Here is a 12,599-nt window from a genome sequence, read left to right on the forward strand (position 1 = left end):
TACGGCTTTAACCAAGCCCCACTACGACAAGGACAGGGTCAGGGGAATTTCAATAATTATAACCAAGTGCAACGTCGACAAGGTCAAGCACAAAGTGAAGGTAATTATAATAATTATAATGCTAATAGAGGTATCGTTCCGGTCAATAATAACTATCAAAATCCACCCATAAATAATTCACGTGAAATAGTTCGATCCACACCACCCGTGACTACTACACCCACAACTTTGGATCGTCTTGACACCTTCATACAAGTGAGCCAAAACTTTTCCAAACCATGGCTCAATCTAACCAACGGCTTCTACAATTCGTTAATAATTTAACCCAACGGTTGGCTCAAGATAAAGCCCAACCCAAAGGGTGTGTTTCAGTCACGCAATACCTAATAATACTAAAAACAACAAATACAGCCTTTTAAGGTAAGCGATAATACTAGTAATGAATATGAAAATGTAGGTGAGCTAAAGGCAATCACCACTCTCCGTTCGGCAGTGGTTGATAACAAAAAGTAACTATGCCTATAGTTACCCCACCAAGAGCCCCTACACCCGCTATATTACTAGATACCGAAATAGAAACAAGAAGAGCCTACCCAGTAGAGGTACCCGGTTATAACACAACCTAAGAAACAGGAAGCCACGGTTAAACATCCAGGTAATACCATTGCTAAATATAAACAGAAACCGCCGTTTCCACAAAAATTAGCCATGTTAACTAGGGATACAAATTATGAGGAGATTAGGGATGTTTTCAAGAATCTAACTATAAACCTTCCCTTCCTCGAAGCTATAAAAAAGCTACCACACCATGCTAAGTTTCTTAAGGAATTGTGTACTACTAGGCATAAGACCAATATACCAAAAGACACCTTTTTAATGAACAATTCCCAACTTTTATCGAACATAATGGAATTGTTAAGTACAAGGACCACGGTAGTCCCCTCTTGTACAATGCACCTTAGGAGATTCTTATCACGACGACCGCGTTATTAGACTTGGGGGCTAGTGTCAACTTTACTCCGTTTTATTTGTATAGACAAATAGGTCTAGACGAGATGCAACCCACTAAAATGGCGTTGCAATTAGCCGATCGGTCTATTAAGTATCCTAAAGGGTGTCGTCGAAAATGTTCGGTAAAATTCAAGATTTTCACTATCCGGCTGATTTTGTTATCCTCGATCTGTAAGTCGATTAACGACTCTGTCGATCATCTTAGGGCGTCCTTTACGGCAACTCCCAATGCGTTCATTAATTGCGCGATGATTCAATGTTCATGTCTTTTGGCCATCTTGTTTGTTGAAGTCAATGTTTTTAAAACAAAGACCACGGTTACCGATTCGTCTATGGATGGAGAGGTTAGCATGATCGAGAGCTTTGCTCGAGATTATTTCAACAACACGTTCTCGGATAATCATATGCCCAAATTTCTTTCCTTTGGAAGTTCAGACTCCAACATTTCCATCCCTACACTAGTCGATACACATATTACGGATGAAGATGAGATAGATGACTTTCTCAAAGATGTAGAGGACTATCATAGTAACGAGGATATGACCAATCTAGATGAGCAATTTGATGAGTTTCTTAGAGCAGGTGATGATTCACCCTATCAAGAACTACTTTGCACAACATCCACCTCGACTCCCCTCCTTCCACCCTTTGAAAGGAATATCAAGTTTGCATTTGATCCTTTTGTTTCTCCTGTGCTCCATAATTTTTTAAATCCACCTAGTAAACAAATACTTCAGAAGGACAACCCATTTGACACCTTCATTTTCAGACTTGAGACAGTCCCTACACACACAATCCATGAGTTTTGTGCTAAAACCACATCCTCATTGTTTACAGGCTGTCTTTCTACAACTTATCCATATCCACCATATTCTCCACAACCATTCACTTTTCCATACTTATTTACTAGAACACCCACTCATTCAAAAATAAAAAAGAAGGTGCATGCTAGGTTACGTAATAGGGTTATCCGACTTCGCTTTCATTTCACTAGGTTGCGTCATAGGAAATATTGGTGCTTGATTGTGTTTGGATATGTTTTCTGTGATATTTATTTATGGAATGATCCACAACTATTTCGGTTGTTGATATATGGTAAACTGCATGTTCATACATACGTTTAGATAAAGTCTCGAGTATCTGACTATAAATGACTCAACTTTTGTGTTTGGTGCATTTTCTTTCATTTCCATATATTGGTGAGTGCACCATTAAGGTAACTGGGCCCTCTCTATGGAGTGTGTGGCTGTAAGTACCGGAACCTAAGTCCACGTTTAAACATAATTCACGTTTTCCACTCTTGCATGTTTTCTCGGATTTTTGAGTCATGTTTCTCTATGGGGTGAATTATGTCTTTCTTGTTTATTGTTTTCTTTTTAAAAGTAAAAATATATATATAGATATATATATTAAAGAATAAACATAGTAATCTAGGAAGTCTCGGGAATCTGACTTTAAAAGACCCACTGCTAAAAACAAATTTTCTAAGCTTCGTTGTAAAAATTTGTTTGGGGGTGGGGTGTTCGTGTTTCTGTCCTAGAATGTTTATGTCCCATTACAGTTGCTTAGGCCATTTAATTGTATTACAATTCGGTTTGACATAATCCATGATTTTAGAGTTCAATTATTCGCATAACGTATGTCATGCACGCACTTCGAGGCATTTTACACTATCTTATATGTCATCCACGGTCGGAATAGAGTGTTTTACGGATCATTGGATTGAAAATTCTCTCCTGATCATTTCCATATCTCATTCGCAAAAATCGGACCGGTAACGAAGCGGCAATTTTGATTTGAAGTTTCGCGAAAAAAAAAATAAAAAATAAAAAATAAAAAATTCCGATTTGGGCTTGGGCCCAACCCGCGCCCTTACCTTAGCCAACAGTCACGATCTTCTTTTCCATATCGCCATTAACGCCCAAAAGCTTCAAACAAACAAAAATAAATAAATAAATAAAAAGAAAACCTAAATTAACCCACGCCCCCAATTCAAATCGATTTCAAATCTAACCTAAAAGCTTCCCACCACAACCCCCACCGATTTACATCACCAAAAACCACCGAAAACTCCAAATTTTGGTGCTGCCACACCACTCCACCACCACCCTTTGTTGCTTCAGGTTGGTCGATTTAAATCCCACCACCATATCCCATTTAAACCCCCACTACATTCCAAACTTCCAATGGCTCAACAACGCCGAATTTTACCAGAGCAAGCTTTTACCGGCGACCACTTTGCGCCGTTTTCACGGTGATTGAAATGATCATCGAGGCTCGAAATAGCTTGTGGTACTTTCGACCGAAGCCTATTACCACGAGGACTTAGTCGGGGACGGTTCTACAATCTGAGGGAGTTGGAAGGGACTAGGATTTTGTTGTGGTGGCTAAGAGGAGGAAGGAAGTGACGACTGGTTGTTGGGTCGAGATTCTAGGCATTCGCCTAGAATCCATTTGATGTCACCCTGAGGAGTCCCAACATAATGGGGTAGAGCCATTGATGAGCGAGACAGTTATTGGAGGGACTACAATGCGAGATCGCATTGTGTTCGACGAGCTTCCCTTAGGACCAACCACCGGCCTGCAGCTCAAAAGGATGGATTAACGCGATCTGGGAAGGAGAAGGTCAGCGACATCGGCCTGAACTGCCTCCACATCTTATGGATACTCCAGGAGCGGAAGTATGAGTTCTGCATCTTGGAGTTTTTACTTAGCATGATTAGGGGAGTAGGAAAGTCTGTTGCCCCTCTCCCTGTGTTGATAACCAAGATCATGTTGAAGTTGAGAGCAGCTCAGGCGACTGATAGGACTTACATCACCCTACACCGTAACCCGCGCATCTATAGGGAGTGTGTCCAACGGGTTTGGAGGTTGGCTGAGGATAGAGAAGAAGAAGAAGAGGCTGGTGGAGAGGAGAATGCCGAGGAGGCTGGGGGAAATCAGAATGCCTTGGAGGATGAGGAGGATTTGACGTGTTTTGATGCGGATGCCTTGGAGAGGTCTTTGGTCGGATGCGAGCGCATGGCTGTGATTCATCGTGGCATCGTTAAGCTCAACACTATCTGCGAAAACCTCCGGACTCGACGAGGCAGCGATGCATCATAACCGAGGTTCGTACCCGAGGAGAGGACGAGAGGTGGGAACAGATGAGGGCCGAGCTAGAAGCTCAGCGCCAATTCGGGAAGAGATGCTTACACGATTCCCACCTCACGGGGACTCTCCTTTCGAGGACACACCATCGAGGCACGGAGTGTCGTCGCCCGAAGGGCTAATGGTCTTTGGCCCATCAAGAGCCCGAGGCGATCTCCGGACCGTGTCTTTGTCGCTACGAAGTCCGGAGTAGTTAGGGATAGCATCGTTTGATGTTTTTATGTTTATTTGTAGTTTCATTATTGTTATTTATTTTAATGTAAGTTTATTTTCGTAATTTGAATTTTGTAGTGAAATGTACTCCGAATGAAAATTTTAATATAATGCGGTTATTTTTATTATGCGTGGTTGTCTCATATTGATCCCACCTTCCCAAATTATTTGGGGGTGGTTTTATCTATTCCAGCATGATTTTTAGATAACCCTCGTGTTAGAATTTATTGCGGAGTCAAGGTGAAAATATGGCCGTTTAGGCATATCCAGGAATAAGTATAAGGGTAGGATGAAATCTAGATTAAATAGGTAGATTCTATTATAAATTCAACCTAAAAGATACTAGGTTTGAATTAGAATCAAGATAAATGAGTTGTTTCCGTTTTTGGGTTTGGAAATTTTAGAATTTCCGGAAACTGCCGTAAATACTTTTGGCAACTTCCCGATCCGTTTTAGCAACTTAAAACCTATATAAACTTCATACATTCTACACTCACAACTCACACTACACCTGAACTCCATCACTCACCTTTCAGTCCCACGATTCCCACGTGTCGGCTCATTTTCCGAAGTTTCAAAGCAACTCGGCGCTTTTTTCGCCCTCTGAGGAGTGCACTTTGCTCTGTATATTTTTTCACATTTTTGTCGAGACTTTTCAGGCCCAAGCTGAAAGCACAACCCACGCTCAAACACTAGAAATTTCAAATACTCAGAGCGCACTCGCGCCCTGACTTCCGTGGACCAGAAAATTTCAAATTTTCTGCGGGTAGTATCCGGATCATTCACAGCTATTCCAGAGCGTAATTTTGAGATGACATCTCCAACACTGATACCGAAACAGTCTTTCGAAGATTTGTTCCAAAGCACTACTTATGGTGCTTGGTTTTGCGAGGCGATCACATACGTTGGCTGGGAGCCGCTTATGGTAAGACCGGATGCACTTTATTCTCCAACACTAGCATCTTATTTTTACGATAACTGCATTTTCTTTGAAAGACCAGATGGAGAACAAGTGTTCTCCATCAACATTGATAATGAACCAATGGAAATTACCAGGTTCTTGCTAGCATTTGTTCTTGGACTTGCTATGCCCGCTGAAATACAAGACCCATGGTGCTATTGGGTAGATAATATCTATGTCTACACTTATGAGTTTTGCATGAGTCGTATGGGGCGGGCATTTTCCGTATCGAGGACCAAAGGGACTATAACGTCGCTTTTGGTAGCCTGTCCATGAACATAGGAACTGTTATGTTTTGGATCATGCTAAACATTTTAGGAGAATGGCGTTTTTCTTCTGTGAATGATGCCATTTGCAGCGTTTTCCTTGCTTTAGCCACGGGACGTATGTGTCATGACCTTCCCCGAACCTTGATGTCTAGTTTAGCTCGATCCCATAGCATGAGGCATAAGTTCCTTCTTATGCATGTTCTAGTTTCCCGTATTATGCTATGTTTCTTTCCTGTTTTTTGTACACGTTTCCACGGATTGGATTACGGATGCGATCGCATGCGACCCACCAATAGTATTATTCGATCTTTCCGTGCAATGACTTGGTAAGGGTGGAGGATACAACCTCATCAGGTTGCACCCTACACCCCATCGGACAAGTGGCTCTTAATAGGTTAGCAATAATAGATGATAAATGGGGGAAGCCCGGCAAATTATCATGGCATGGCAGGGGCGAAAAGGAACCTCACTTCTTTATGGAAGAAGAGGATGAGGAAGATGATGAGTAATGCGGGGAGATAAGGTAAGTTTTCATTCTAGTTAGTGTCCGCTTATGTCCCAAGCAATTTCATTCTTCTTAACCCCATAATGGGTAGAACTTCATTATAGAGTTTCGTCGGTTTTATTTCCTTTATTAGTACGTTCTAACTTTGTTTTGCGGATGTTCCGAATTTCACACGCGTTTCAATGGTATTTTTCTTACCCTCTTTATTTACAATGCTTTGAGGACAAAGCATGCTTCTTGTTTGGGGGGGGGGGGGGGGGCATAGAAACACGTGTAATTAAGGCATTTGTTAGGATATAGATAGAGTTAATATGCATTTTTTTTCTAGTTAACATTTTAAAAATTCAAAAATATAAATAAATAAGTTCATGCTATACACTTAGGAATAGTGGTATTGTTTTCCTTCTCTATGCTCTTAACAATCTAGAAGTCTCACGTAGCTTTTGTATTAGAATAGTTGTTAGAAACTTAGGTTAATATGTAGGTAATAATCTTTGCATCTATCTATTAATATATTACATGAGTATCTATGATTGTTAGCAGTAAGTTTCTGAAATCTAGGCTAGAGTACTTATTCTACAAATCCTGTGAGAATATAGCCTAAAGCCTTATATGAGCGAAACATTTGAGAAATGACACAAGGGAGAAGTAAAATCCGGATAGAGAAATCACACGTCCACTTGCTTGATCACTATGCCATATCCTAAGCGAGAATTTAGGCCCTCTTTGGATCGATATAGCCAAAAATTCAAACCTATGAATTATTTCCCGCTAGTCGCCCCTCTAAGCCTTTCTTTAGCCTTTCATAAACCACAAACCCTTTACCCTGTTACAAAAACAAAAACAAAAAAAAAAAAAATCAACCTACCAAATTTAGAATAAGTCTGAGAATAGAATGAGGAAGAAAGAAGAAGAAAAAAACTTGTGTAAACAAAAGTTAGTTAATTGCTTCGGAAAATAAAGAAAAGAAGTTTCCATCCAAGGAAAAGAAAAAAAAAATAGAAATAAATAAAAACTCCAAAAATAGAATAAAAGGGAGTTAAAAGCCAAAGAAAAGAAAAAGAAAAATATGGCTAGGGATGGAAACAAAGTATAGAAGCAAAAGAAAATAACAAGGTTTTCTCTAAGTTACATAATATGAAAACTCTATTATCTCAGACTTGTCCTTTTTGAATATCCATTTCCTTCCTTCTTAAACCATCTCCTAATCCCCGCAACACCTAATAAAGACCTCTAGCTCAATTAGGAATAGGTTAGTGTGATAGTAAGTGGGAGATGTGTTTGATCGACTCCGGCTTCCTTGTTGTCATTGAGATTGTAAGGTAAAGTGTCCCCACTGCGCACTAGAGTAGCAAAACTTGAGTGGAAAAAATCAGAGTGTTGTATCTTGACTATTATTGTGAGAACCTACTTAAGGACGCTATTCCGAATTTCAGAAACGAACCTGCTAGGCATTTCATAGTATTGCTCATTGTATATATGTTTATTGTAGATGATTGATTATTATTCATATATTAGCTTAGGTTTCGACTTGATTACTCTATATGCATTGCTAATGAGAGGTATAGATAATTTAGAGCATGAATGAGGAAACAATAGTTTTATTTCTTAGTCGTTGTAGTATAGATGAAGTTTGTGAGTACCTTCACTGGAAAACTCTCACAAGGCTATAACTCGTCCACTAGGGAATTCCTAGTGGTTTAAGGCCTTGTTGCATATGGTCAATGCAATCGCTTTCAGTAAACGAGTAGTTAGAACTCCATTTTTGGTCACTTATTCTAATTTCTCATCTTTGCTTGAGGACAAGCAAAATGCTGTTTGGAGGTGGTTTGATAAGAGCCCAAAACTGTAGTTTTAACCCTATAACATACATACTTTTAGACCAATTATGTGAGTAATAATTAAGAGTTAACACTGATTACGTGTTTTTATGCATTTCAGGCTTCAAAGTCCATTATGTGCAGAAATGTGCCACTTTAGCGAGATAAAGGAGCAAAGGTTGGTTACTAAGGAGTTCCGTGATTAAAGGCCAAGATTCAAGAAGACAAAGCCTTTCTAAAGCCCGGTCAAAACCTGAAAAGTCGACGCGGGCAGAAACAACACACAAAGTCAGCAGAACTTCCGAAGGCCATATCTTTGGACTCTGACCTCGGAATGGGGCCTACCTTATGTCAAAACGACCAGCTCGGAAAGAGATTTCCAATGGTCTAAGCCGTGATCTAATCAGAAGAGCAGAAGTGGACGAAAAGTCTGTTGAAGCTAACTGCAGCTGAAGAGGCCTTTCTGGACTGAAAGAATTGGGTTTTGGGCCTGATTCTCTGGCCCAAAACATGGCTCCAAGCCCATGCACGATTTTTGGATCTGAAAGTATAAAAACAAAAGCTTAGCTCTTTGTTAATGGTAGATAGTTAATAGTAGATAGGTTAGAGTAAAAAGTAGCCATTAAAATAGCTTCTAGATCTAGTTTTTATTTAATTGTTTTTAATTAAGTTTAATTTCAAATCCAATTCTTATTTTAGATTAAACTATTAGAATCATTACTCTTAATTAGTTTGATTAATAAATTAGCTAGTTGTTAAATTTTGATTATTGTCATTTACATTTGTGTTAGATCTGATTCATTTATTACTTGTTATTCAATTCTTAGTTATTAATTAGATTTTAATTATTGTTTAATTTAGATTAGTAAATTTCAATTCTTTATATCATGTTTAGTTTAAATTTAATCGGAAATGATTGCGTAATGATTCTCGGCTAAACCTCCATTAGAGGGGGTTCAGAAGCCTTGATGAAAGCTTGATTCCGACTATCGTAGAATCATCGTAATTTCTTTTCCACTCTAGAAACGATTAGTTCACCATGAGAATGGGTTTAATCGTTTACATGCTAGTTATGAATTGGTAGGAATGCCATGTGTAATTAGGGATTAGGAAGAACCAATTGTTCTGTGAAGCAGTTCAATTCGGATTACGACGATTCGTCGTTAATAGGATTAAGTCGAGTTAAAGTGGAATCAATCCCCCTCTAACTCCTTATCGTCGAATCAATGTAGCATTCCCTTAGTTATTTTGATAACCGACTAGTTGCATCTTGTGGGTAGTTGCATCGTAGTCTAGTTGCCTTTTCGTAAATATCTCATTAGACCTTAAGTAGAGTAATTACACGTGATAACAAGAATGCGGAAGGACTAGGAGTGGAATGAATCACTCTACTCCACTATACCTCATAGGATTGAGAGTAGAAATCTTTGATAAATTAGACACATAAGATTAGTTTTAGTTTACTTACGTTTTGAGTTTCATCGTTCATTTCGTAGGTAAGCTATTCAATTTTATCTTTTGTCAGACCTGCTAGTACATTTCATTGTATTAATCATTGTATATATGTTTATTCGTAGATGATTGATTATTATGCATATATTAGCTTAGGTTTCGACTTGAATATTCTGTATTCATTGCTAGTGAGATGTATAGATAATTGTGACATAAATAAGGAAACAATAATTTTATTTCTTAGTCGTTGTAGTATAGATGAAGTTTTTGAGTACCTTCACTGGAAAACTCTCACGGGACTATAACTCGTCCACTAGGGAATTCCTAGTGGTTTAAGGCCTTGTTGGATATGGTCAATGCAATCGCACTCGGCGAAACGAGATTAGTTATAACTTCATTTTTGGTCACTTATTCTAATTTCTCATATTTGCTTGAGGACAAGCAAAATGCTGTTTGGGGGTTGTTTGATAAGAGCCTAAAACTATAGTTTTAACCCCTTAACAATAATACTTTTAGACCAATTATGCGAGTAATAAATAAGAGTTAATGCTGATTACGTGCTTTTATGTATTTCAGGCATTAGAGTCGATTATGTGCAGAAATGTGTCACTTTTGCGAGATAAAGGAGCAAGGGTTGGTTGCTAAGAAGTTTTGGGATTAAAGGCCAAGATTCAAGGGGAAAAAGCCTTTTTCAAGCCCGGTTAAAGCTGAAAAGTCAAAATCAACGCGGGCAGAAACATCGCACAAAAGTCAGCAGAACTTTCGAAGGCCGTATCTTTGGACTCAGACCTTGAAATTGGTCCTACCTTATGTCAAATTAACCGTCTTGGAAAGAGTTTTCCAATGGTCCAAGCCTTGACCTAATCAGAGAACCAGAAATGGACAAAAAGTCTATTGAAATCAAATCCAGCTGAAAAGGCCTCTGTGGACTAAAGAATTTGGGTTTTGGGCTCGATTTTCCGGCCCAAAACATGGCTCCTCAGCCCATGCACGAAAATGTGGATCTGGTCTCCTCCATTCCAAGACAAGACTTAACTCTTAAGATGTAGTTTTTTTAGGTAGCCATTAGAAAATAGTTTTAGATCTAGTTTTAGACTCCATTAATTAGTTTCTATTATTTTGTTTTAGATCTAGTTTTTACTTTTCAATTAATTAGTGTTAGAACAAAAGTAGATTATTATTTATAATCACTATTAGTTTTATAATAAATTATTATTTTTCATCTTAATTTAGTTTATTTGATTAAAGTCTTATTTAGTTTTAGTTGTTTTAAATTCATAAATTAGGTTGTCTTCATTAGATAATTACTTAAATCATAATTATAGTTCCAAATTAGTTTTAAATCTTGTTTTAGTTCATTCGGAATCATTAGATTATTATTCATTAGATATAATTTCGACCATTTAGTTATTAATCACTTCGTAGTTATTAGTTTAGTTTTGAATTCTTGATTAGATCAAGATAGTAAATTTACAATCTTTATATCATGTCTTGCTTAAATTCGTATAGAAATGATAGTTTAATGACTCAAGTCTAAACCTCCATTAGAGGGGGTTGAGGAAGCCTCGATGAAAACTTGATTTTGTTAGTTTAGAAATCGTCGTGATAATTTATTCAATTCTACAAAATAATTAGTTCACCATGAGAATGGGTTTGATTGCTTCACATGCTAGTTATTATTTGGTAGAGATTGCCATGAATAATTAGGGATTAAAAATACCATTTTGTTATGCAAAAGCTTTGAAATTTGGATCATGACGAATCTTCGCTTGTTAATTAAGTCGAGTTAAGGTGGAATCAATCCCCCCTAATTCCTTATTGTATAGTCAAATTAGAAATTTCGTAGTTTGAATTATCGGATCTTGTTAGTATAATTTCCGTGTTACTCTCATTGACTTTGGATAGACTGATAATCTTAGTAAACAGTAATTCTAAAGAACTAGGAGTGGAACGAATTCTCTACTCCACTTAGTGCAATAGCATCGAGAGTGTAGAAAACTTTGATAACATTAGACTTAGTTCAGTTTTAGTTTTACTTGCGTTTGAGTTTCGTCGCTTATTCGTAGGTAAAACTATCATTTTACAGTTATCACGTCTCGTTCAAATTTTGCGAACGAGATAATCAAGCCACTATTCGGCTATGATTGCCCTATACATAGGTCAATCAACATCTCATACACCCTATACAAGGGCCAATCATATCACATACGCCCTACACATGGGACAAATCACATGAGTTGTAGTAGCTAGGTTCTAGGATTTTCGTTACATAATTTATTCAGGTGTCATACATATATATCTCATAATCATTTCACTTTATCACGTACATGTCAAATACATTATTGCACTAAGGCACAATATTTAGAAATATCTCAATACATCTCATAACAACTTTCATTCTTTCACGTGCCAAATAAATTATTGCACTAAGCCACAATCCCTTGGGAAATATCCACAAATATTACACCACTTATAGTAGCATCTCACAGATATAATGATGGAGCGTTTATATTTATTTCTAAAAAAAATCGCATTTAATATACATCCTAACATATTATATCAGTTAACAGAACAACAATATAATTTCAACATACCACATAATGTCACCATTGCTCCAAATGTATCGCATAACATTTTTATAGCGTTTTAAGAATATCATGTCTCTTAAAATTTCACTCTCGTCGCGTGTCAATAATTTCACAATATCAACGTCAAATCTTTCTTAGATAATGACAAACAGTTTATACATGCTCCCACAATATGCTACCATTGGATTAGTCCATTAAATTTAATACATATAAAAAGTAAACAAAATCAACAGTCAACGGTGAACGGTGAACAATCAAACCTAACAGTGACCAGTCCCAAACCGGTGTTCATCAAAATAGGTCCTAACCCAAACCCATGTTTAAAATAGTTCAACCCATGGTCCTAATCCAACTAACCAAAACACAACCCAAAAACAAGGTCCAAGCCTTTATAACATGGCCCACAAAAGTCTAAACAGATTTAAAGACTCAAATGGACCCATTTTAAGTCATAAGGACCCAGCCCAAACAAAATAGAAACTAGCCCCAAAGAACTAATAGGTTTCGGCCCAACAAAAAAACTAAAATCTGGCCCAAAGAAAACAAAAGAATAGATTTTTGGCCTAAAGCCCAACTAAGGATAGTCTCCTTCACCTCACCCGGAGCTTTCCTCCACCACCAGCTTGAGTT

Source organism: Coptis chinensis, chromosome 1, assembly GCF_015680905.1.
Source record: "Coptis chinensis isolate HL-2020 chromosome 1, ASM1568090v1, whole genome shotgun sequence".
NCBI lineage: Eukaryota > Viridiplantae > Streptophyta > Magnoliopsida > Ranunculales > Ranunculaceae > Coptis > Coptis chinensis.